The 27,142-nt window shown below is 41.6% G+C and overlaps 1 long non-coding RNA gene and 1 pseudogene across 2 annotated transcripts in view; one reads left to right on the forward strand and one right to left on the reverse strand.

Moving 5' to 3' along the window:
* Nucleotides 1-25,304, reverse strand: part of LOC105732768 (uncharacterized) — a 73,670-nt gene extending 48,366 nt beyond the window's left edge. For both annotated transcript variants that reach the window (XR_010344605.1, XR_010344604.1), the window contains exon 1: nucleotides 25,099-25,304. This is a non-coding gene — a long non-coding RNA (uncharacterized LOC105732768). The remainder of the gene's footprint in view (nucleotides 1-25,098) is intronic.
* LOC135277151 (small nucleolar RNA U13) lies at nucleotides 11,556-11,649 on the forward strand (annotated as a pseudogene).
* Nucleotides 25,305-27,142: the final 1,838 nt, after the last annotated feature.

The following is a 27,142-nucleotide window of genomic DNA, read 5'->3' on the forward strand; positions in this document are numbered from 1 at the left end:
AGAGTCTCACTCTGTGGCCCAAGCTGGAGTGCAGATTCATGATCTCGGCTCACTGCAAACTCCAACTCCTGGGTTCAAGCGATTCTCCTGCTTCAGCCTCCTGAGTAGCTGGAACCACTGGCATGTACCACCACGCCTGGCTAAGTTTTGTATTTTTAGTGGAGACGGGGTTTTGCCATGTTGGGTAGGATGGTCATGAACTCCTGGCTTCAGCATATCTGCCCGCCTTGGACACCCAAAGTGTTGGGATGACAGATGTGAGCCACCGCACCCAGCCTGACTCACTTTCTAAAATGAGCAGCTCCCCCAGAAGTAAAGTGTCTGGCTCAGCCTTCTCCCAAGCTCACAGGACATGGAATGAGGTGCCGACAGACCCTTTGGAGAAACTCCTTTCCCTGTCCTCTGTGACCAGGAGGAAAGGAGCCTTAGTGGTCTAGTATTTCTGGGTGTACAGACTCTTCGTTTCTTCCTTATCTTTCTTGCCCATATCACATCTCAGGTCCCTTGGATCAGGGACAGAACTAGATTGTACCCCTCTGGGTGGCCGCTCACTACACTTTAGGGCCAGGTAACTGGCTTAGTGAGTTCCAGGTTCACAGAGGGAGAGGAATTGCTCAGGATCGGTCATCCCCAGAGCCTCCCCCATGCCAGATTGAGGTGATTCAGGTGACAAGATTTAGAGCAGATTTTGGACTCCTGAGTTGATGTTATAATGGGATGAGGCCTTGGGGCAGGGTGAATGTATTTTGTATTTGAATTGAACATACATCTTTGGGGTCTAAAGGGCTGACTAGGTAGGCAGGCTGTCTCTCCCCACACAATGATGTCCATGCCCTAATCCCCAAGAACCTCTGAATACGTCACCTTATGTAGCCAAAGGGACTTTGCAGGTGGGATTAGCAAGGGGTTTGAGATGGGGAGATTGGCCTGGATACCCAGGTGAGCCCAATCTAACGACACATGTTCTTAAAAGCACAGGACTTTCTTGGGCTTAAACAGGAATGATAAGGAGGAATGGGAGGTCTGAGAAGTCACCACACTACACAGGGAGCAACCATGAGTTTTGTTCACCTCGTGTATCCCCAGAGCCTGGAACCCAGCAGGTGCTTGGCCACAGAAAGGCCAATAAAGTGAACTTTTGCGGTTTCTTTTTGTTTTTGACACAGAGTTTTGCTTTTGTTGCCCAAGCTGTAGTGCAATGGTGCAGTCTTGGCTCACTGCAACCTCTGCCTCCCGGGTTCAGGCGATTCTCCTGTCTGAGCCTCTTGAGTAGCACGTGCCACCATGCCCAGATAATTTTTTGTATTTTTAATAGAAACAGAGTTTTCACCATGTTAGCCAGGCTGGTCTCGAACTCCTGACCTCTGCTGATCCACCCGCCTCAGCCTCCCAAAGTGATGGGACTACAGGTGTGAGCCACTAAAGTGAACTTTTAAGCACTGGATTCCAGCTAGCAGCCATGTGGGTGAATTATTTAACCTCTCTGACCCCATGTCATCCCGTTTCTATGGTTATCAGAAGGAAGGGCAGTGAAATAACCCACCCAATGTTATCCAATGAATGAACAGTGCAGATGGCCCCACTGCAAGCCTTTCAGAACCCTTCTGGTTGCCAAATCCAGCAGCCCCCCACCCCCACCTCGGCCTGGACAAAATGGGCAGAACTCCTGGGTAAACAGGAGTGAAGCTTCTCATGGCCCCATTTCATTCCTTTGCTTCATTCTGTGCCTTTGTTTTCTGGTGACTGGTTGTCATCCCATTTCCTGAGCACAGACCAGCAGAGGGTGCCAGTGCCTGTGCAGAGACCTTCAGCTCCCAGACCTGTCCTGGGGAAGAGCTGCTGTAGGGAAGGACCTGCTCCTGACCACCCACAACAACAGTGTCCTTAATGATGAGGGGCACCTACTGGTTCATAACCTGGCTCTGTGGCTGGAGAGAGCCCCTGGACAAAGGACTTCAACTCCATGGCTGCAGTTTTCACAACTGTGAAAGGGGACAGGGGAAACGCACCTCCCAGGCGTACTGGTACAGTAAAATGAAGCAACTCATGAGACGGCTTCTAGCACAGTCCCTGGCACTTAATTCTTTGTTGAACTTCCATTCTTTTTGTTTTGTTTTGTTTTGTTTGAGACAGAGCAAAGCGGGAGTGCAGTGGTGCAGTCTCAGCTCATTGCAAACTCCACCTCCTGGGTTCAAGCAATTCTTCTGCATCAGCCTCCCGAGTAGCTGGGATTATAGGCACACCCCCCAACACACACACACCACGTCTGGCTAATTTTTGCATTTGTAGTAGAGACGTGGTTTCGCCATGTTGGCCAGGCTGGTCTGGAACTCCTGACCCCAGGTGATCTGCCCGCCTCAGCCTCCCAAAGTGCTGGGGTTACAGGTATGAGCCACTGAGCCCAGCTGAATTTGCATTCTTTATCAAAGAGTCAATCTCAAAGGCCTCTCATTTCAGATTCTGCCCAAACCACATGAATCATTTTTTGGACTCAGCTGGCTATCTCCTTTTCCTCCACGCTTTTATGTCTTTACCAAGTCTTCCCTCTGTACTTAAAGAGCACTCCTCAACAGTCTAGCCATCACCCTCAGGTTCACTGTAAACTATACAGGGAGCCCAATTCAAAAGGCCCTCCTAAGCAGGGGGCTCCTTTCATTTGAAAACTGCTGCAGGCCACGTGTAAATTGAAGACACTGCCTTTGCTTGTATATTTCCACTGTCTTCCAGCCTAAAACCCAGCCAGTCCTAACACTGACTGACTGCCCATGTATGTTACATAAGACCCCATGCTGGGCAGGGATACTGAGATAAGTAAGACACAATCACACATCACTGGAAGCACCTCCAACAGAGACAGAGATAGCAACAGATGATTTCAGAACAGCGTACGTGCCTGTCTGCAGAGACCCACTCTCAGGAGAGGAACATTAATTCAGTTCCCAAGAACTTACCAGGTACCACCCTTCGAAGGAAGAGTGGTCTCCACTTCACAGACTGACTTTCAAGGCCAAAGTCAAACAGGAACCAGCAGGACCAGGACCGGACCCCGGGTTTGGCTGACATCACTATCTCCCTTATCGCAAGGAGGCAGAGGCCCCTTGAAGATGTCCTTTTGCAGAAGCTCCAAAGTATCTACTAAATGTAGGTCATTATGGCTGAAAATGCATTTTTCCCCTTGTCCTTGCAGCTGCTCTGTAAGTTTGGGCTGTAGACTGATGTTCATCTACTCCAGCCCTAGCCAACTGCTGGCCAACAGATCACAGGGTTGTGACCCTTGGAATTGGAAGCCATTCTACACACAGTGTCTCTTCCAGGTGCTTTTTCTCATCAACGATTAAACCACAATCAGGCCAAGTGACAAAGCACTCAGTTCCTTTACACGGTCATTCCTTTCCCCTCTCGCTTTGCCTGATGCAGAATTTGTCAGTCAAACTTGAGCATTACAAGAATATGCAACAGAAAGAATTAGAGAACTCAGTAATCCAAAAGCTGCTAAATGAGGGTTTTCTGCATTTTGGGGGGTAATGTAAAGCAGTTCCAAGAAAAGTGAAGTCACAGCCTCTGCAGCTTATTTTCAGTTCTTAGAAAAGAGCCAGTGTCAAAGGGAAAGCGGCTCTGCCCCAGCACACAGACTCCATTGTCTGGCAGGGGATGTTTGCTGATAAACCAGCTTGGATTTGGCACCAGAAACCAAAAACCTCTGACTTATGTTTTCAGTTGGTGATATCAAGGAGGAAACACAAGCCAATGCAGTGAAAGTTACTAACATTCAGAGAAACCACACAGCTAACATGCTGGGGTGACACCCTTCCATCACCAAGCCACCAGCAGTTTTGAGGTGACTGTCAGAAAAAACAGTGGCCTCCTTTTTCTACCCCCCTGCCCCACATTCCTGAGATGTGTTATCACTCAGGCCACCACGTCAGTCCAACCAGCATTTTTCAATGGACATTATTTACCAGAAGTTGGGGGAGGACAAATGAGGCAGGACATGGTACAGGTGGTTTTCGGCAGCTTGGGTCTGCTTTCTGGCATACAAGCAGGTTTCGCCACAGTAGGGAAGACTTCAAGTTAAGATCTCGGGAGTCTACTACACATCCAGCTCAGGGGCTACTACCAGGTGCCCTATAATAATTTTGTGAATAAGGTTTGCCTTTTATTATTATTTTTTTTTTGAGACAGAATCTGGCTTCATCTTCCAGGCTGGGGTACGGTTGCACGATCTCAGCTCACTGAAACCTCCGCCTCCTGAGTTCAAAAAATTCTCATGTCTCAGCCTCCAGAGTAGCTGAGATTACAGATGTGTGCCACCATGCCTGGCAAACATTTTTCTATTTTTGGTAGAGATAGGGTCTCACTATGTTGCCCAAGCTGGTCTCAAACTCCTGGCCTCCAGTGATCAGTCCGCCTCGATCTCCCGAAGTGTTGGGATTACAGACATAAGCCACTGCACCCAGCCGCTGTGACTAAATTTTAACATAAGAATTCTGTAACAGAGATCTCATTGTTTGCACCAAAATTTAATTTCAATGTAATCAAAAGAAGCTCATCGAGTGACCCAGCCAGGGAGCATGCCTAAGGAGAAATGATGATGAAATGGAATGCGGTGTCTCAGATGGGACACTGAAACAGGAAAGGACATTAGGAATAACCCCAAGAAATCTGAATGAAGTAGAGACTTGGGTTAATAAAAGCATCTCAGTATTTGTTCATTAATTTTAAGAAATGGACCATACTAATGTAAGATGTTAATAATAGGGGAAGCTGGGTACAGGTACATGGGAACTCTTTGTATGATCTCTGCAATTTCTCTGTCTCTCTCTCTCTCTTTCTCTCTCTCTCTGTGTGTGTGTGTGTGTGTGTGTGTGTGTGTGTGTGTGTGTGTAGACAAGCAAGAATGTACTGATCCTCCCAGCAATAATGATTTGGTGCCTACCAAGTGTCACATACCATGTAAAGGTGATCTACACATATCTTCATTTATTCCTCACACTAGTGCTATGAGCTGGGCATAATCTGCATTTTACAGATAAAGAAACTGAAGAACAGAGATGCTAGGTACGTTGCTGATAGTCACATGGCAAGGTTAGTGGCAGATAAAAGGCTCAAATTCAGGTTGACAGGACAGCTCAGCAATATTGCCTCAAATACCCCAAACTGTGAACATAAAACAGTTCAAAACAAGCTGCATGAGGGCCATGAAAACAAGGCATACTTTCCAATCTGCCCCACATTAAAAACAAAAGAGTTTCAAAGCAGAGCACAGGCCAGGCATAGTGCCTCATGCCTGACTTTGGGAGGCTAAGGCAGTTAGATCATGAGGTCAAAAGATTGACACTATTCTGGCCAACATGGTGAAACCCCATCTCTACTAGAAATATTTTTTTAAAAAATTAGCTGGGCGTGGTGGCATGTGCCTGTAGTCCCAACTACTCAGGAGGCTGAGGCAGGAGAATCGCTTGAACCCGGGAGGTAGAGGTTGCGGTGAGACAAGATCATGCCACCGCACTCCAGCCTGGCAATAGAGTGAGATTCTGTCTCAAACAAACAAACAAAAAGCACAGCATACCCAAGACACACACTCAATGCTGGGGAGGATGTCCATAAGTCCACGTCCACCAATATCACCATACATTCTATGCAATCAAGAAATTTACTTGGATGGGGGTGGGTTGGGCTCCCGTATGTAATTCCAGCACTTTGGGAGGCCAACGCTGGTGGATTACCTGAGGTCAGGGGTCTGAGACCAGCCTGGTCAACATGACAAAATCCCATTTCTATCAAAAATACAAACTTAGCCTAGCGTGGTGGCACACTCCTGTAATCCCAGCTACTCAAAAGGCTGAGCTGGAGGATTGCCTGAACCTGGGAGGGGGAGGCTGAAGTGAGCTGAGATTTTGCCACTGCACTCCATCCTGGGACACACAGTGAAATGCCCTCTCAAAAAAAAAAAAAGAGGAGGGCCAGGTGCGGTGACTCACACCTGTAATCTCAGTACTTTGGGAGGCCTAAGTGGGTGGATCACCTGAGGTCAGCAGTTTGAGACCAGCCTAGTCAACATGAAGAAACCTAGTTTCTTCTAAAAATACAAATATATACATATATAAATATATGCACATATATATACACATATAAATATATGCACATATATATACACATGTACATACATACATATATATATATTTTATCCAGGCAGTGCCACTGCTACTCCATTCATCACCAATCTTTTTGATGTCTCTTCCTCTCTTTTTTTTTTTTGGAGATGGAGCCTCCCAAGCTGGAGTGCTGTGGTGTGATCTCGGCTCACTGCAACCTCCACCTCCTGGGTTTAAGCGATTCTTCTGCCTCAACCTCCCAAGTAGCTGGGACTACAGGCATGCACCACCACGCCTGGTTAATTTTTGTATTTTTAGTAGGGATGGGGTTTCACCATGTTGGCCAGGATGGTCTCGAACTCCTGACCTACAGTGATCCACCTGCCTTGGGCTCCCAAAGTGCTAGGATTACAGGCATGAGCCACCATGCCTGGCTTTTTTTTTTGAGTTGGGGTCTCCCTATGTTTCCCAGGTGGGCCCTCAAACGATCCTCCCACCTCAGCCTCCTGAGTTGCTGAGATTACAGGTGAGTGTCACCTTGCCTGGCATGATTTTGTCACCACAGACCCCTCTCATTCCCTTTCATAGGAAGTCACTGAGAACCAGAAAAGTTTGAGCCAAGAATTAGGAAAACTGATATTTGAACTCATTTCTGTTGGGGTGCCAAACTTCTCTGTGCTTCCTTCTGTGACAATTGGAGGTGGCAAGATACAGTGGCTCATACACATAATTCAAGCACTTTAGGAGGCCTAGGTGGGTGGATCACCTGAGGCCATTGCACTCCAGCTTGGACGACAAGAATGAAACTCTGTCTCAAAAAAAAAGAAAGAAAGAGAGAGAGAGACAGAAGAAAGAAAGAAAGAAAGAAAGAAGAGAGGAAGAGAGAGAAAGAGAAAGAAGAAAGAAAGAGAGAGAGAAAAAGAAATAAAGGAAGGAAGAAAATCAGAGGCTTTGGACCCTTAGTCTGCCACACTCTGGAGTAATTGTGTCCCTGCTTGAATGTGTTCTCCTTGAGGCAAAGTCTGGGTCTCCTTCCTCTTGCGTGCCCACCCTGGCCTGTCTGTCCCACACTAGCTGCTCAATGAAGGCTGGCCCATGTAGAGTATGGGTTTGAGGCATCCCAAGACTTGGAGCTGTAGAAGATGTGAGTGAGAAGCCTTGGAATGCTCTGCCCATCAGGAAATGTGTCTATCCCAGAGTTCAGCCGAGAAGCTGTGCTCCCTCCGACTCCAGTGCTCAGAGCTCCCCTACCCAGGGTAGAACCTTGGATGGCCAAGTACACTGGCTCAGTATTTGCCTTGAGTAGCTGGGTGCAGTGGCTCCAGCCACTGTTGGATCTGTAATCCTAGCACTTTGAGAGGCTGAGGCGGGTATTCAGAATATGATAAACATAATATCTGAAATGTTTTGAGTGTAACACAAAATTTGAAAGCAATTTTAAAAATTAGATGTAATTCCATTACATCAATATAAAAAATTCCCTCATGGTAAAACACAGTAAGCAAAGTCAAAGGACAAAAAACAAACTTAAAAGCAACAGTATAAGTCATATCGCCAAGAGCTAATTTGCTTAATATATCTAAAGCTCCTACATATCAATAATAAAACAGTAACCATATAACAGAAAAATAGGTAGCATATAGGAAGAGTGAGCTCTCAGAAAAAGAATTACAAATGGCTCATTCACATGAAAAGATGCCTAAACTCTGTAATATGATATATATGTTAAAAATCAGAATAAAATAATATTTTCACCAATCAGATAAACTCTAATAGCACTCTGTACTGTTGAGTGTATAAGGAAACAGACACACTAAAACTTTGTTGGTGGAAGTATATACCGATAAAATGTTAATGGAGAACAATTTGGAAATGTGGGAGATGATGTATTTACATGTATGTATTATGTACTTCAGCATTGATATAACAGGAAAAGTGGTGGGGACTACTAAAGCATGTTACATTCAGTCGATGGAGTGAATGCTCTACAGCCATCACAAAGAATGAGGCAGTCCCGTAAGTACCAAGATGAAGTGATCTTTTAGATACCCAGAGCAGCAGATCTTTTTCCTTGTTGGCTTCACTACTGGTAGAGTCATCTTTGGTAAGGTAATGCAAAACATCTAATTCAAGAATATGACCTCCCATAAATACTGAAGAATTCAAAGCTACCAATTGGGGAAAGAGCTTTTTATAACGCAGTGTAAAAATCGACAAATTACCTAGAACACAGAACATCCTGCAGAAAACTCTAACTAAAAACGTCCAAAATGGAATTCTTTACTGCACTTGCACGCTAACTTGTCTCATCATCCTACCAAATCTGCTTCTTTTCCTCCTCAGGCAACCCCAGATAGCAGCACAGAGAGCCCAGACATCTTTAAACTCCATGTAAGCTCATGATGTTAAAAACAGCCAGAGGGTGATTAACTCATGAATCCCCAAGTGTGTTCTCAGATCATCCAAAGGAACCAAAAAGCATGAACTTTTCCAAATGCACAGAAACAGAAGCAGAAAACAAGTGATTTAATCAAGACACCACAGAGATTAAAGGTAAGCATGTACTTACCACATGAATGAGTGTTTGTCTCATTTTGATCTCTGTCTTAACCAACTATACAAAATTCCTATGAACTGAGAAAAGATTTATTATACTCCCTTGTGAAATCAGAGGTACTAGATTAACTGAATCCATAACTGCTAAACTATGAAACACAACTAAAGGCTAAACTATGAAGCTTCAGTTTTATTTCAGACAACCTCCTGACATAAACACAATCTAGATAAAAAATAAAGCTCGACAACATACACACATCCCCAAAAAATCACACAGAACACAAACACATAGAAAGGGTGGGCCTGCTTCCTATCCACAACACTGTCAAGCTTGCTCTGGTAAATGAAAACCAGGAAGCTCATCCGTGAACAGGATGAAGGGAGATGAATACAAGAACAAGGAAGCCCTTCTATGAAGAGAGTTTGGAGTGTGTCTCTGTGTGTATATGTACGCACATGTTTAGTCTCTTAAGTGTGTGAAAGGAAAATAAATCTTGGGGCCCATAAATCATTAAGCTAAAGGGAAAAGCCAAGCTGGGAACTGCTTAGGGACAACCTGCCTGTCACTGAGACAGATGCATAGCTGATTGCCTCCTTTGGAAAGGCTAATCAAAAACTCAAAGAATGCAAGCATTCCTCTCTCTCACCTATCTGTGACCCAGAAGCTCCTTCCAGCTTCAAGTCTCCTTCCTGTCTTTGCTTCAAGTTGTCCTGCCTTTCCGGACACAACCATTGTACTTCTTACATATGTTGGCTGATGTCTCACGTCTCCCTAAAATGTGTAAAACTAAGCTGTGTCCTGACCACCCTGGGCACATGTCATCAGGACTTCCTGACACTGTCTCAGGAGCGTGCATCCTCAAACTTGGCAAAATAAACTTTCTAAATTAACTGAGACTTGTCTCAAAATTTCAGGGTTACAAACAATAGCCGCAAATCAGGAGACCCACTGAAGGGAAAAAGAAGGTAGTCTAACTTCATTATGATTGCAAAAATGAATCTGGTATATCCATACCACAGGGTATTACTTAGGAAATAAAAGGAAAAGAACTACTGACACAAAAAACACCATGGATGAGTCTCAAAATAATCATGTTGAATGAAAAAAGCCAGAAAAAAAAGAATACCTACTGTATGATTCTATTTATATAAGTTAGAAAATGAAAACTAATCTACAGCTATGAGAAGCTTATCAGTGGTTGCCTGTGGATCAGAGGCAGGAGGGAGACAGTACGGAAGGGTACAGGAAACTATTGGGATGACAAGTACATCTATTATCTCTAGTGGTGACAACTCTATGGCTGCATACCTATGTGAAAACATCTAATTTTACACTTCTAATATGTGCAGCTTGGGTGTCACTTGACTCCTCAATAAAGCTGTTTAAATTTTTTTGATAAAAATAAGTTCACATTGACCACCAATCAGGTTTAACTGAAACCTTACAAAATGAAGGAGATTTTCTCACTTTCAGAAGGATATCTGATCACAGTTACATATCATGCTTTGTGGACAAGCAATTTCAGAATAAATACAGATGTCAAATACTTAAATGTCTGTATTTCTTCCCATTCATCCCTTTCATGATTTAAAAGAAGGTAAAGCATTTTACAAAAAAATTCCATCACTTCAAGTTTCTTATAGAGACTCTCTGAAATTCAATAAACATTTAACTTTTTGGAAAAGACGGGACCTTAAACACCATCCTGTCCAACTTCCTCAATTTAAGGAAGTAAACTTAGCCCCTCCCTTTATAGGGAGTTCATCCAGTCTCGCGGCTTTGAAGTCAGCTCTATGTTGCTGACACCTACCTTTGTCATTTTAATCTTGACCTCCTCACTGAACTACAGACATTTATTCCACTGCCCACTAAACCACCTCATTTGACTATCTAATAAGTATCTAAAACCAATTGTGGCCAAAAGGTATCTTCTGATTCTCCTCACCACCAACTTCTCCTCCAATTTTCCCCATCTCAGTAATTGAAGCATCACACATTCAGTTGTTCAACTAAAACCTAGAAATCAACTCTTGACTATTCATCTCCTGCCTTCCACATAGAATCCACACTTAAGTTCTTAGCTCTGTCTGCAAAGTATATTGCCAAAGCTGGCCCAGGCTCCATCTATACAGCTACTATGGCTTCTTACCCAGACAACAGCTCTGAAAGGTCCCCATTTCCTCTTCTGCCTCTACCAGTCAGTCACTACACAGTAGCCACAGTCATGAGGCCATCAATCCCCAGACCTAGAACACTCTACAGACTTGCTGCCATCATTAAAATGACATCCTAACTCCTTATTCCGCCCTAAAAGATCAAGGCCCTTTCCAACTCTCTGGCCTCATCTACCATTATTTCTTCTCTGGATACATTCCAATATTTCATACTGACTGTCTCCAACACACTAAACTCATTTCCACCCCAAAGCCAACGCTTTCCCACCTCCATACCTGGAATGCACACAGATACTTCACCATTCATATCTCAACTCAAATAACATCTTCAAAAGCTTCCCAGACAGCACAATCTACAGAAGCATCCCCTGGTGAGAAGCTGGTGGTGAGGGGACTGAATCAGGAGCCCTATGGCCACAATAAGTTTAGAAATGTATTACTTATTCAAGCGAATATTTAATTCACTTATCATAGGCCCCATTTTACTGATGTTATGGTACTTATCACTATCTAAAATTATCTTGTAAAGTTCTTTACTTATTTATTATATATGCTAATAAAATTCATTCATTCATTTATTCATTCATTCATTCCTGCTATGCCTATCAGAAGCATAAGCCTAAATAAGAACTGTGATCTTTTCTTATTTCACTTGAAAGCATTCATTTCCAGGTGCCTGGTACTACTGGTTAAAAAGTACCCATGTGCATTTTTTTTAAGTCTATTTTAATTCTTTTTTAATTCCTAAGTGTGACGATTGGGTTTCCACACTCAAACCTGAGTGTGAACCTTTTTACAACATCAGCACATTACCAGTCTGATGTTTAAAAATAAAGGTCAATTTCAACTGTCCTATTAATTTTACAAGATTCCAAATCTCCTTCCTTAAACCTTTTTACATCAGTACATTACCTGTCTGATATTTAAAAATAAATTTCAATTTCAACTCTCCTATTAATTTTACAAGTCTTCAAATTATGCTTCTAAAAAACTGAAAAATTCAACTACTGGCCTGTCTCATTATCATGAGATTTCTATTTGATATAATATCAACTTAGCAATTTATATGAATGTTGTTGATTTTGAGATTGCATGGCCTGTGACTATAATAGTACACTTTTTGATAAGGATAAGGTCAATATAAACAGTATTTACTTTTAATGATGAAATTGGGATCTCTAATAGCCTACCTTTGGGATACTTAGCAAATAGTCACTTACATAATATACTATCTAAATGCACCAATTTAAACATTTTTAATTCCCCTATTTTCTTTTTTAGAATTTCAAAGCTTTCAGACACTGCTACCAAAAAAATCACAATAGATTTTTTACCTGGTTGTTACACATTATAAATGATCTCATAGTAAATCATTAATCACTGGGATGTACATTTTATAAGGACAGAGATATTTATCCAGTCTGTTCATTGTATCCCCCAGCACCTATTTCTGGCATATTATCAGCTTAAAATAATATGTGTTGTTAAATACCTGCAAGCTCCTGTTTTATCTTACGGAGATCACCATATTACTTCCATATTTAGAGCATACTACTGATATGTGTAATCTCTTCTTGCTATTGCTTGATGCCATGAAAATATTAAGCATGATCTGAACAATTCTAAATCACAAGTTCTTGACTTTCAAGTTATACAGTGATATGTGGCAAATGGGTGGCAAGAGATCAACATAGATTTTCGCATAAGGTGTGATCAACATAGATTCTCTTACGTTGTGCTGAGGAGGCAAGACTCAATATGGAGTCTGGATATACAGACTGCCCTAGGGCTAGGGAGAAAGCCACCGATAGAAGACTGTCTGTCTGTGCATGACAGTATCACATTTTATACTGATGCCAAGGTGAATGTTAAATAGCGCTACAGGGCTGATAATGAACGTTGCCATAGTAAAGTAGTTAGAAGCAACCATTGTGAACCATAAAAAAGCAGCTCAGTTTTTGGTGTGCTGTAAGTAATTTATACTAATAAAAATTAAAATAGTCAAGTTCATGAACAATCATTCAGGAATAATCAAGATTATTCCTAAGACATTACTCTTGCCCTCACATTTCTAAGAAAAAAGCAGCAGAGATACAACTCGTTTGCTGGGAACCACATAGAACACGGTGAACACGAGTGGGAATGTGTGTCATATGAATGCCACCTATCATGTCAAAGTAGGCTGACACTGCAGATCTGAAGCAAGCAGCTCTCTACCACCTAATAAATCCTAAATACGAATCCCTGTTCCATCTTCAACCAAGTAACTTCTGGCATTTATAACCTGTTTCTTAATATGAAAATAAGAATAATCCCTGTCTAGATTTGTAAATAATAAAATTTATAAAGAAAAAGAAAAGTAAACATATACTTCTGATCCTTTGATCAGCATGGTCTGCCTACCTGGCTGGCTGGACTGAGGAGGAGCAGGTTCAGAATCCACTGGGAAAGCTCCAATACAAGGTAAGACGACAAGTAAACAGGCCATTATTTAACAAACAAAACAGCCTTTTATAAAATATGCATTATACCGCTTCACACCCACCAAGATGCCTATAATCAAAAAGACAGTAACGGTTGACAAGAATGTAAAGAAACTGGAACCCTCACACATTGCTGGTGAGAATGTAAAATGATACAGTCACTTTGGAAGACACTTCCTCAAAATGTTAGCTATAGTTATCATATGAGCCAGCAATTCCACTCCTAGGTATACACACAGAAGAAGTAAAAACAAATCTACACAAAAGCTTCTACACAAATGTTCACAGCAGCATTATTCATAATTGCAAAAATGTGAAAACAACCCAAATGTCCATCAACAACAGACAGACAAATAAAATGTGGCATATCCATATAATGGAATAATATTTGGCAAATAATAAAAAATGCATGATGATATGCAAAGACAGATAAACCTTGAAAACATGCAAAAGAAGTCAGACACAAAAGACCACAAGTCATCTGACTGCACTTACATAAACTGTCTAGAATAGGCAAATCTATAGAGACAGAAAGTAGATGAGTGGTTGCGTAAGGCTGAGAGATTTGGAAAAAATATGGAGTGACTGTGAATGGGTACAAGGTTTCTTTTTGTGATGGAAATATTACAGATTAGACAGTGGTGATAGCTGTACAACTGTGAATATATTAAAACCATTGAACTGTACACTTTAAATGGGTGAGTCCTATGGTATGTGAACTATATCTTGATAAAGCTAGTAAAATATATTGTGCATTATCTTTAAATAATTATAGCTTTCAACCATCAAATGACATGTCTTATCAAGATGAAGTATGGACATGTTGTCACCCCAACAGCTACATTCCATATAGTTCACAAAGTCCTCTCACAGCTCCAGTCCCCATGACCAAGAGTATTCCCCAGGGCATTTCTGGAGAGCTCCCAGAGAAGATGCTTTCTCTTCCTAGGATCACAGGTGGAGCTGGTTTCAACTGGGGCTGCTTTTGTGTGACAAGAGAGAATGGGCCAACACCCTAAGAAAAGCAGAATGAGAGAGGGAGTGGGGCAGTGGGATAAAGAGGGAGAAGGAAAGAGGAAGGTGAGAAAGGAGGAGACACAGAAAGGAAGAGCACAGTAATTATTGTTGGAGCATCTGCATCCAGCCATGCTGGCTAGTTTAAAGCAGGTTTCTGTAATTTGCTTTTAGTAGAGTCTTAACATGTTACTTCACTACAAACTCTTTCCCTACTTAACTGATAAACTTTCTAAGGATATATACAAAAGTAAAACTAAATCCTGGGCCTTTTTTGTTTAATAAAAAGACATGAAACATTGGAAAGAGCACACATAGCTCAGTGGTTAAATGAAGTCAGACAGACTTAGATTCAAATGTGAGTCCCAGGCTTACCTAAGTGACCTTGGGTACACACAATTTAACTTCCCCAAACCTTAGTTGCCACTTCTGTAAAATGGGAGCTCTAGGTTTAGTTTTCTTACAGACAGGCCACTGTCCACATTAAATGAAATAACTCATGGCAGGGTCTCAATACAGTACCTGGCATATGAAAACACAACAATATGACCCACCATTATTAGTGGTAAACTCATGATTTATCACAGATATATTTAGAGCATAAAAAAGTATTGTTTTAAAGCAAAGATAGTATGAATAAGACTAGTAGGTAAGAGCCAGAGAAAACTGTACCATGCTTCACAAAAAAATACTTCTTATTCATTTGGAGAGCATTATTTTTAAGACATGTTAGAAACTAAACCTAGTAATAGTAAACACAACAGCCAGAACCAAAATGCTAATTCATAAAAATCAATTCTGGTTCTTAGCTAACCTTGCCCAATACATACTTTGGTCAGAGTTATTTCTTCTTAGCCTTCAGTCTGCAATGACTTGTGGAAACCACTCCCCACTTGCAAATAGACAGCTTTAGACAACTATTTAGATTGCTTAGCTTTCTGTTCTTCTACAACATTGCATATTATTGCATCCACATGAGAGAATTCCCTCCACTCATCTACTGCCCATAGATATCACTAACTTGGCTCAGACACAAGTCCTCTCCAAAAGTGACCTTGTGATCACCCAGTTCTGAGTTTATTCATTCATTCAACAAAGACTTAATGAGAACCTACTATGTGCAAGGTACTGCACTAGGTACCAGAGATGCAGAGAATAAAAGAGATACCTCTTCTCTGTGTTCTCATGAGGACCTGTTGCCTCCTCATCACAACACTGACCACACTGATTTCTGATTTCCTGGTTACTTCTCTGCAAGCCCTACAGAGACTCTAAGCAACCTGAGGTCAGGGACCACAGCAAATCTGATTTGCACTGTATCACATTATTTTGAATAATAAGTCATGAAAAAAATTAAAATAGAATGAGGTGTCAGCACAATATAGCCACAGTATAGCTATTTGTATGGTCAGAGACTCATGCAGAGCAAACTCTGAAGTGTGTAGAGACACAGACTCTGCAGGTCACTGAGTCTCCCATCAGTGCTGAATATAGCCTGCCCCTGAGATCTTGGCTGCATCTAGAGCTTGATCCAAAGTATATGATACAGATATAAAATTACATGATACAAATATAAAATGTGCATTTATTTTTATAAATATATGTATATTATCTTTTCATTGAAAATATGTCTATACAAGGTAAAGAAGAATAAAACTGCACATAGATTAGCTAAAATGGAATTTCTTAGATGAAATGCACCAATTCCAGAAAAAACACAAACTACAACAACTCATCCAATATGAATTTAAATAGCCCTATAACTGTTAAGAAAACTGGCTTTGTAATTTAAAATCCCATAAACATCTCTAGGCCAGTGAGGTGAGGTGGCTCATACCTGTAATTCCAGCACTTTGGGAGGCCGAGGCAGGTGGATCACCTGAGGTCAGGAATTCAAGACCACTCTGGCAAACATGGTGAAACCCTTCTCTACTCAAAATACAAAATATTAGCTGGGTGTGGTAGCGGGTGCCTGTAATCCCAGCTACTCAGGAGGCTGAGGCAGGAGAATCCTTGAACCCAGGAGGTGGAGGCTGCAATGAGCCAAGGTCGTGCCATTGCACTCCAGCCTGGGCAACAAGAGCAAAACTCCATCCCCCACCCCCTCCACCCAAAAGAAAAAAAAAACAAAAAAACTTGGCCCAGATGGTTTTACTGAAGAATTCTATCAAATTTTTTAGAAACAATTAACACTGGTTTTATACAATCCCTTCCAGAAAATAGAAGAGGAAGGAATACATCTCAATTCAATAAAGGGAGTGGTCTAGATGTAAGGAAACTGAGGTGAGTTTAGAACCAAATGCAACCTGTAATTCCAAACTAGATTCTGTTGTTAAACAGAATTTGATGAGATAACCAGTAAAGCTTGAATAAAATTGAAGATGTGATGATAGAAATGTATTAATTTTCTAATTTTGATGGTCATTTTGATATTACACAGAAGAATGTCCTTAGGAAATGCCACTAAAATATTTGGAAGCAATGAGTCATCAAGTCAGCAACTTATTATCAAATGGTTCAGGGAAAAGCAAATGTTATCTGAATTGTACTGATAACTTTCCTGTAAATTTAATCTTGTTTTAAAACAAAGAAAAAATATTTCTTAAAAATATAGGAGGCTATCTTTATGATCTCAGGATACAGAAGAATTTCCTAAACTAGGTATAAAAACACTGCAAATATGAATGTTATAAATTCAGTCACATGAATATTAAGAACTTTATAAATGGAACATTATTCAGCTTTTCAACAGAAAAGAAATTCTGGCTTTTATGAGTCATATAACATATATCATATGTGACAACATGGATTAACCCTGAAGACGTGCTAACTCAGATATGCCACTCACAAAAAGACAAATGCTGTAAGTTTCTACTTATATGAAGTATCTAAAATAGTCAAATTCATAGAAACAAAAGGCCAGCTGCTGGGCCTGGGGGAAATAGAGAGTTTATTAATTAATATACAGTTTCAGTTCTGTAAGATGAAAAAGTAGAGATCTAATACTCAATGTTGTGAATACACTCATCGCTACTGAACTACCCACTTAAAGATGGTTAAGATGGCAAATTTCATGCTTATTACCACATACACATATACATTTGTGGATAACACTTGAAGAAAGAAAGGAAATGGTTAACACAATATTGCAGAAGTCTCTCCTCTCTGGGATGTGATCTGAAAAGGACACACAGGGAACTTAAAAAAAAAAATTCCTTAAGTTCAAGTACAAGTGGTTTTCATCATCCTCTAAAAGGATAAGCTCTTGCAAATCTAATTTTTAAAATCAACTCCCCAGGAAAGGGAAGATGAGCAAGTACAAAAGCTCTAAAAATAAATAAAGAACTAAAGGACAGGGAAGGCAAAAGTAAAGAATCATGAATTCTCTCAGTATTATTAACTTTAAAGTATATTTTCTAAATAATAAAGGATCAATTTCTGTACAATAATTTAAAGTTATAAGTGGTACTGGTCAAACTAGACGTACTTTATGTAACTACCAAATATTTTTCTAAAATATGGAGCCAAATAATATCAATCCTCCAGCCTCCCTATATTGCTCACCACAACAGGAGTCAGACAGGACAGTGGCAGCCCTCAGTGGTCTGAACAAGGGGAAGCAGAAAGAGGCACTGAGGGCCAGCGTTCTGCCTCGAGAAAGCAGAAGCTGGCAGCTACACAGTATACAGTTCGTTCAGTGGCCTCCCACTTCTGACTGGTTTCCCACTAAGAAGAAAAAAAAGGTAAGGCTCAAAAACATACTCACATGGTTCCTTATGGGCGGGGGGGGGAGAAATTAAAATGTCTACTTCTTCTTCTCAATAGCTTTAAAACATGCAAATCAAATTCTAAATTTTCTACTGTCAACTGGCTATATCAGCTGGGACTCAGGTCAGATAGACAGGTCACTGATTCTGATAAAAATCACCTATATTTTACTCTTATTTTTATTCGCAATGCTTTCAGGAAAAAAATTTTTTGATTAAAATTTTTCTTATCATGCTACTCAAAGTACCATAGGCTCTTTATTCTATCAAATGAAATTCTTACTCTGAAAAATATAATGGAATTATTTAAAGATAAAATGTGCAACCTCCAAATAGAATCTTGAGTCCTGCCCTATTCCCTGAACTTCAGATTCACATCTTCGATGTTCTTCACATTTCTACTTCAAATTCTAGTCAGCATCTGAAACTTAACACAGTCGAAAGGAGTATCTTTCATATCCACCCTTTCTCATATTCCGACAGCCATTTCTCTTCCAGGCTGGTGTAAAAGGCTGTCACACTTACCTTCCACTGAGCTGTTAACACTTAAACTGTCCATGGGCGGCAAAGCTAAAAGAGCACCGATAGTAACACTCCTTCTGGGGCCTCAGGGCCTGCACAGAGTTTTGCTCCTCCTGGCACCCAAAAGCACTCACCCCAGCTCCTGCACATGCTTACCTGCATGTTCCCTCCCACCATGGGTTGAGCACAGGGGGTTCTAGTGAGTGGAGTCTGCCCCTGCCAGCGCCTGAGTGGCCAGCTACTTCCAGCACCCACACCCCAATTCCCACCAGCAAAGGGTTCAGGGAAATTATCCTGCTTCACTATCTCAGTCAGGTGACCAAATCAACATCAACAGTGATCAGTCACATTGAAAGTACACACCCTTTCCTTTGTATGATGTGATGAAAAGGACACTTCATCTTTTTGGTCTTCCTCTCAGGCATCCATAAACCCAGACGTATTATGAGAAACACATTTGATAAATCCCACTTGAGGGGCATTCTACAAAATACGTGACCAGTAGTCCTCAAACCTGACAAGGTCACCAAAAAAGAAAGTCTGAGAAACTCCCACAGTCTAAAGGAAGCTAAGGAGACACAATGACTAAATGTAATACGGTAACCTGCATAAGATCCAGGAACACAAAAAGGACCTTGTTATAAACTGAATGTTTGTGGCCTCCCCAGAATCCTCTTATGTTGAAGCTTTAACCGCGAATGTAATAGCATCTGGAGCTAGGGTGTTTGGGAGGTAACCAGCATTAGATGAAGTCATGAGGGCAGGGCCCTGGTCTGATGGGATTAGTGTTCTTATAAAGAGACACAGAGAGCTTGTTGTTTCTCTCTTCCAGTGAGAACACACCTAGGAAAGGGGACTGTGCCGTGTGCAAGTGAGGAAGAGACTCCTCATTGGAACCCAACCATCCTGGCACCCGATCTCAGACTTTCCACCTCCAGATCTGTGAAAACAAATTTCGTTTGTTTAATCTACTCAGTCTATGGAATTTTGTTATGGCAGCTAACTGATACACACCTTAAGTAAAAACTAAAGAAATCAATCATGTGTAGAATTTAGTCAATAATAATGTATCAATATTACTTCACTAATTGTGACAAATGACCACACTAATGTAACAAGGTAACAATAGGAAAACTGGATGTAAGTTATTTGGAAACTCTCTCTACTATTTTCACAACTTTCTGTAAATTTAAAACTCTTCTAAAATACAAAGTGTATTTCTAAAAATTCGATGGCTTCCTATCATATTTTTCTTAAACCAAAAGCCTCCCAATCTCTTTGACTCATCATCTAATACCTACACCTTGTTTACTCTGGTGTACCATGTTCACCTTTACAAGGGTTACACAGTATGAGTTATATACATGTACACGTTTGTCACAATTGATCAAACTGCACACTTAAGATCTATGCATTTCTCTATATATGTTATACTTCAATTACAATTGCTTTAAAATATATGATTGCCAAATGTATACTCTAATGACCTAAAAAGTACCCTTGAATTTGGTGGCTGAAAACACTAACATTTCATTTGCTCTGGAATCTGCAATTTGGACATGGATCAGCATGGACACTTCATTACTTCTCTATTTACCAGTAGCCAGTGACTGGTATTATCTAAAGGCTCACTCACTCACATGTCAGATGGTGAATGCTGGCTGTCACCTGAGACTTTAGCTGGGCCTGTAGGTTCAAGCACCGACACAAGGCATCTTTATGTGCCCCAAGATTCCTCATGATATGGTGGCTGTGTTACAAAAACTTTATATTCAGTGTGACTCTAATTCTGTTTCAATATACACACACATTCTAAAAAAATTAGCAGAAGTTTTCCCTGGAGTGAAGGAAAATGAGTGATTTTTAAACTTTCATAGTTATACAGTTTTATTTTATAAATTTTATACCATAAACATGTATTACCTTCTAAATCAGATGAAAAAAATTCAGTTCCCTATTAGTGTACATAATACACTTGTGTAAACACAAATGAAATTGAAAATGCAAAAATGTCAAACATATTTACATTATTAAAAAAAAATGAATCCGCTCACAAACAGCAAAAATGTTACAAAATACTTGATTCATTCTGCCTTACTTCCCCACCTCCCCGATCACGAGACAGAGTTTCACTCCTGTTGCCCAGGCCGGAATGCAATCCGCTCACTGCAACCTCCGCCTCCCGGGTTCAGGCGATTCTCCTGCCTCAGCCTCCTGAGTAGCTGGGATTACAGGCATGCACCACCATGCCTAGCTAATTTTTGTATTTCTAGTAAAGACAGGGTTTCACCATTTTGGTCAGGCTGGTTTTGAACTCCTGACCTCAGGTGATTCACCTCCCCCAGCTTCCCAAAGTGCTGGGATAACAGGCGTGAGCCACCTCACCCAACCCACCTTACTTTTCAAGTTACAGATGAACTGAACATCAGCACATCAGAAACTAACAAAAAACACAAATAAGTTCAATGATATCTGGTGTCTTCTAAATCGAACATCTGGCCCTTTTCATGGCACAGCTCTCCCTTAGTCCAATTCCTTCCTCAAAACGTTCTCTCCATATTTTCCTTTAATCAAAATCACCTACTAAACATTACCCTAGAAATAAAATCATCTGGAAAGCAAGGCCTACAAAGGCAAACCTCAGATGCTAGATACTTCCTATCTTACAGCATGGTGTAACCTCACTTGGTAATAGATCTTTTACTAATATTTAAGGCCTACTGAACAAATACTATGGCTACCTCAAGGTCACTCTGGAATTTTCAGTAATGATTAAACAATACAGGAGTCAACGGCAAGATCTTTTGCTCCTTTTCCTTCCCCGGCCTCAGCCTTATTGCAAAACACTCCCTCCCTTCTGCTACCTGGCCCCGCAAGGCACGTTCTTACATTCCATACGGATCAATAATTTCTATCATCTCATAAATTCTATACTTACTCTAGTAAAAAGTTAACTGTTTTTGTTACACTGAAGTGCTTTTCTTCATCTGACATTAAACAACTACTTCTATAATTTTCTAATTTTTCAAAACACTGCTAATTTGCACATACCAAATTAACATACTTATAAGTTGTATTTTTGCACTTTTCATTTCCTGATTTGCCTTTTTCCTGCCGACTCACACTATTTGATTACAACAAATTCCTAAGCTTTTTCTCAACCTGGACTATTTACATTATAAAAATGTCCCATGTTCTCTAAAATGCTCAATTTTAAAATGATAGCTAAATGATTTTATTCATCCAATTTTACAATATGAGTTTTTAGTTATTTCAAGAACTTCATCAACAAGGAAGTCAATTCTTAGGTGCTTCAAAGAAACAATTATCAGTATGAAAAGTTAAGGCTTATGTGGTATTAATCAAATATTCTCAAGACTTGCTCAAATGGAAAACAACTGTAAATATACTCATGTGTTGCTTAATAATGGGGGTACATTCTTAAAAATGCATCATTAGGTAATTCACTGTGGATATCACAGTGGACTTATACTAACCTAGACAGTCTAGCCTACTACACATGCGCCTAGATGGTACAGTCTATTACTCCTAGGTTACAGACCTATACAGCAGCTTACTGTAATGAATACTATAGTATGTGTGTATCTAAACATAGAAAAGGTACTGTAAAAATACAGCATAAAAGATAAAAAATGGTATACCTATATAGGGTGCTCACCATGAACAGAGACTGCAGGACTAAAAGTTGTTGTGGGTAAGTGGGTGGTGAACGAATGTTAAGGTCTAAGATATTGCTGTACACCACTATTGACTTTATACGGACTTTACACTTAGGCTACACTGAAAAGTTCTTCTTTCTTCAGTTAACCTTGGCTTACTGTAACTTTTTTTATCTTACAAACTTTTAAACTCTTCTATAATTGCACTTACCTTAAAACACACATTGTACATCTGTACAAAATATTATTTCCTTATATCCTAATTCTATAAGCTTTGTTCTATTTTTAATTTTAAAACTTTTTGTTAAAAACTAAGACACAAACACCCACCAGCCTAGGCCTACACAGGGTCCAGATCATGCACATCGCTGTCTACCACCTTCAATCTCGTCCCACTGAAAGGTTTTCAGGGGCAATAACACGCATGTAGTTGTCACCTGCTATTATGACAGTGCTTTCTTCTGGAATATTTCCTGAAAGATCCGCCTCAGGCTGTTTTATAGTTAACTTTTCTTTTTAATCAACAGAAGTACACACTAAAACAATGATAAAATGGGTAGAAAATACACAAACCAATAATGTATTTAACGTTATCAAGTATTATGTACTGTACATAATTGCATATGCTACACTTTTTACAGGACTGGCTGCACAGTAAGTTTGTTTACACCAGCATCACCACAAAAACATGAGTAACTAAGAAATTATGAATACTACAGCTTCACTAGGCAATGGGAATTTTTCAGCTCCCTTATAATCCCTGGGACCAAAATCATGTATGAGCTCTGAGGACCTCACTGGCACTATGCAGTACATAACTGTACTACACAGATTAGGGCTATACGTGGCTGTACAAATTTATGGTAGTCCCAAGCTACAAACTCAAGACCTTCAGCTAAACAAAGAAAAACATGTCAAAAAGTTTTAAGTCCTGTCTCCTTCCCGTGATTCTCCTGATTATTTCTGTACTGAAAAGAACTTTCTCTGGTTGCTGAGATGTTTAAATAAATCATTACTATGATTTCATAGTAATTAAATCACTTTCAAAAAGTTATAAGCATTATATAAATTAAAAGGTATTATTAGCATAACAAAGAAAATATTTTCGCATGGGAGAGAGGGGTAAGCCTATGGCAGACACGGGGTTCTGAGAAAGGAAAGAAAGGGGAAAGAGAAAGAGAGAATGTGAACACATGCCGGTCTCCCTAAAAGAAATGTAATAAATGTATATGGCTATCTCCCTTGCTCCTCATCAGCAATATGTTTTTTTTTACAGACACCTACCCTGCATTTGCTGATGCACTGGCAGCAGCCTGTTTAAATCAGAAGTGTGACATGCTACACTGCATGTCAGGGTGGAAAACAGCAATGATCTTCCACAGGGATGAGAAGATGAAAAACACTAAATTCTGATCAATTTATTAATAAACAGAGAATAGTATTTTCTTCAAATACACGATTAATTTCACTACCAATACTTTATTCGCAGGATACACATTATAACTGCTGTTAAAGATAGGTGGGGATGACAGCAATAAGAGATTTCAACAGAAGGCAGAATTATTTATTTTTTTTATTTAATTATTTTTTATTTGACACTCGTTCCACATAAGTTTATTTAAAAGAGTAAAGCGCAAGGCAGCCTGTACCCTAATGTCAGGTTTCCAGCTTGCTGCTAGGAAAAGCAGTCAGGATAAGAGAGAATCTGTATTATAAATGAAATCCCCTAAGACTAAACAACATGCGCACATTCCAGCTAAGGACGGTGAACCAGTATCCCTTGTAAAGTGCAAACACTTACTTCTAGGTTAAGTACGCCACAAATAATTGTAAGCGAAATTTCCAAAGTCAACTACCTTTAGCTTGGGGCTAGAGCAATCACCTAACTCTACCTCCCACACCCGGCATCAACAACTTCCTTTAATTTTATGCTGAATTCTCCCAACAAAATACTTCCAAGCTTTCTTTGCTGAATAAAAATGGCGCTGCATTTCCCGTCACAATATTGTTGATTTCTCAGTAATCCTTAGGCCCTTTAACCGTCAAACTCAATTGGCCTCATTTAAATGCCACCCTTCCCTGAACACTGCCAAGTGCTTTTTTGAGGGTTGGGCCAGGAGGTAAGGGTGGCTGCTTCTATCTACAAGGCTGCAACTTTCCCAGCTAGAATCCTGGGGACAAACTCCCTCTCACTTTTTTTTCATAACCTCTGCCTTCCCCGAAACTGTTGCCTCTGTCTCCCTTAAACCACATTCCAATGCAAACTGTCCCCAAAGTGCAGTAGCACTTAAGCTTCTCTGTGCCCCTCGCACCCATCGACGCCATCTCTAGTGCACCGTTCACACCTGGACCCACGCATCAGCCTTTCCGGGGGTCGTTCAGAGCCACCCGCCGGGCAGACACCACCACGCCGGCCTCTCCAGAGCACAGCCTTCCGCTCCGTCTACATCCCAGCCTGTGCACCCGAAGGGACCCAACCGCCGAGTCCCAGCCCCGCTGCGGCGGAGGGCAGGGACCAGCACGCACACCCTCAAGTCTATATGAAGACCCTCCCCGGGGCTGTCGCCGGCACCAACGCCCGGACCACCCCGGGCCTGAGCAGCGGATGGGGGTCTGGGGCGCACGCCGCGGAGGCAGGGAGGAGGCCGGCGGGAGCGAGAGGTCACTGGGACAGGCTTGTCTTCCCCTCCCTTCCAGGGGCGGCGGGCCCCAGTCCACACCCCCCTCCCAGGCCCCCGGTATGGTGGCACGACGGCCTCAAAGGGCTGCGAGGGCGCGTGCCCGAAGCTTGGGTGCCTCGCGGTACCTGAACCCAGCTGGTCGAGTGGCAGCTGCATCGCGTCGCCGAGGGGCCGCGGCAGGGTGGAGTCCGTGGTACTGGCGGTGCCGGAGGGCGACAGAAAGGCTTAGACTAGGGACTCTGCTCGCAACTTTGCGCCCGGCCGCCGCCCGCGCTTGCTGCGTGTGACGGCTAACCCGCGCCGACTTCCAGCAGCAGCTCCCAACGCCGGTTCCCCACCTTGCGCTCAGGCGCCGGCGGCCGCCCACGGCACAATCGCTGCGTGGAACCCTGACGCGGCAGCCAATCAGAGAGCGCCGGCGGCACCACGCCCCTTCCCCGAGCCGAAGGGAGGCGGGGCGTGGGAGGCGGGGCGAAGGGAGGACGCTTGGCTCGGTCGAAGGCTGTAGCCTTAGAGCGCCTCGGGGGCGTAGGGGAATGTCTTTCCCGGGTGGGACTTTAGAAGGGCGTCTTTGCCCCCTCACCCCTCCCTTTGTCCTCCCTGGAATGTCACAGCCATCCACCTCTCTCTAGGAGGGACAGCAGGCAACCTAGGGGTGGGCAGTGGCCCCAAGAAAAAGGAGCGAAGTGAGCGACGTCCCAAGCATTGCTGGGGACATTGGGGACCAAGCTTGGGCCTGGGAGGAGGGTGACGGTAAACCAAACCCAGCTGAAAAGCCCCTTTGTCTTCGAAACTGCTGTGTTAAAGCCCAAAGTTGAGAACAATCCCGTGGTCTGACCATTTTAGTCCCCCTCCAGCCGCACCTGGGCCTTCCAGGCGGAGGGAGGTGTTCCTGAGTTGGACGCCCGTGGTCGCAGGGAGATCGACTCACCTTTGTTGCGTTAAAGTTTAGTTCTTTGGTCGCCAGCCGCTCTTATTGAATGTCCTGCCTTCCTCCTCTAAGAGTCGGTTTCGAAGCATTCCTTCACCCCCTGAGCACAGTCACCCTCAGACTTTTGAATTCTGCATGTCCACATACCTTCTGGGTGTTGAGGGAGGGTCATATGTATGTATAATTCATTTGCCCCAAACTTCATAAAAGTAATCCATTTGAGCTCTTTGAAAATGCATCAACTTTTGTTCAGCAGACTCTTAGAAGAGGAATGCCACAGGAGGGTTCCTAATTCCCCTTGGGAGCTCAAGACTTAAGGGTTTGGCAGTTTGTAATGCGGGTAAAAATAGTGTTTACTGGGAGTTTAACCGCATGTTTTAATACTTTTGGTAGAATAGCTCAATAATCCTCACAATTATGCTGTGAGATAGATACTATTACTCACCATCTTTCAAATAAATTGAGGCACAGAAAAGTTATGTAATTTGCCCAAGAACACACAACTAAATAGATTGGAATCCAAGTAACCTACCTCCACAGCTGACCTTACCACTAGACCTTTGTCTTCCTCACACCTAAACTCATTCCAGAAATTCCCATCAGTTAGCAGTTATGCCATTTGCTTTATGACTAGTCCGGGATCTTGAATAATAGAACAGCACAGATAAGAAGAATACGCCCACTTTGGTAAATCGGTCCGTGGGCTTTAGTGTCTTTGAAAAGGAGGCAGTTGAACTAATCAGTGCAGTCCCTTTCTGCCCAAAATTGAGTGGTCAATGTAATCTTAGTTTGGTAGATTCTCAACTGAAACTGAATAGAGGATGAAGAAAGAATAAGAAAAAAACCTGGACCTTCAGTCAACCTGGGGAAGTGTTCCAGTGGGAATTGTAATCAATTAGAGAGCAACCTATTGAGTTAGGTTCTTATTAAAGAATATTAATCCAAAAATCTAAATTTCTCTATTAATACAGTATTAGAAAAAAAGATTTTTTCATTTTCTTCACTTTGGAAACGTGCAGAGGAAGCATACAGCTGGCAGAGCATACAAACTGAAGGAAAAATTGAAATACAATTTTAAACCGTTAAAGATGTGTGTTGGGAACATACTGCAACCTAGAGTAGGCAGCATGGAGATACAGTTTTTGTGTGCCACCACACCCAGCTAACTTTTGTACTTTTTGTAGTACCAATAATGCCTACAAAAGGAGTTTCCTTAGGCTGAATTTTTATTTCAGTCA

This window comes from Aotus nancymaae, unplaced genomic scaffold, assembly GCF_030222135.1.
Source record: "Aotus nancymaae isolate 86718 unplaced genomic scaffold, 86718_ANA_hifiasm-v0.15.2.pri h1tg000029l, whole genome shotgun sequence".
Lineage (NCBI taxonomy): Eukaryota > Metazoa > Chordata > Mammalia > Primates > Aotidae > Aotus > Aotus nancymaae.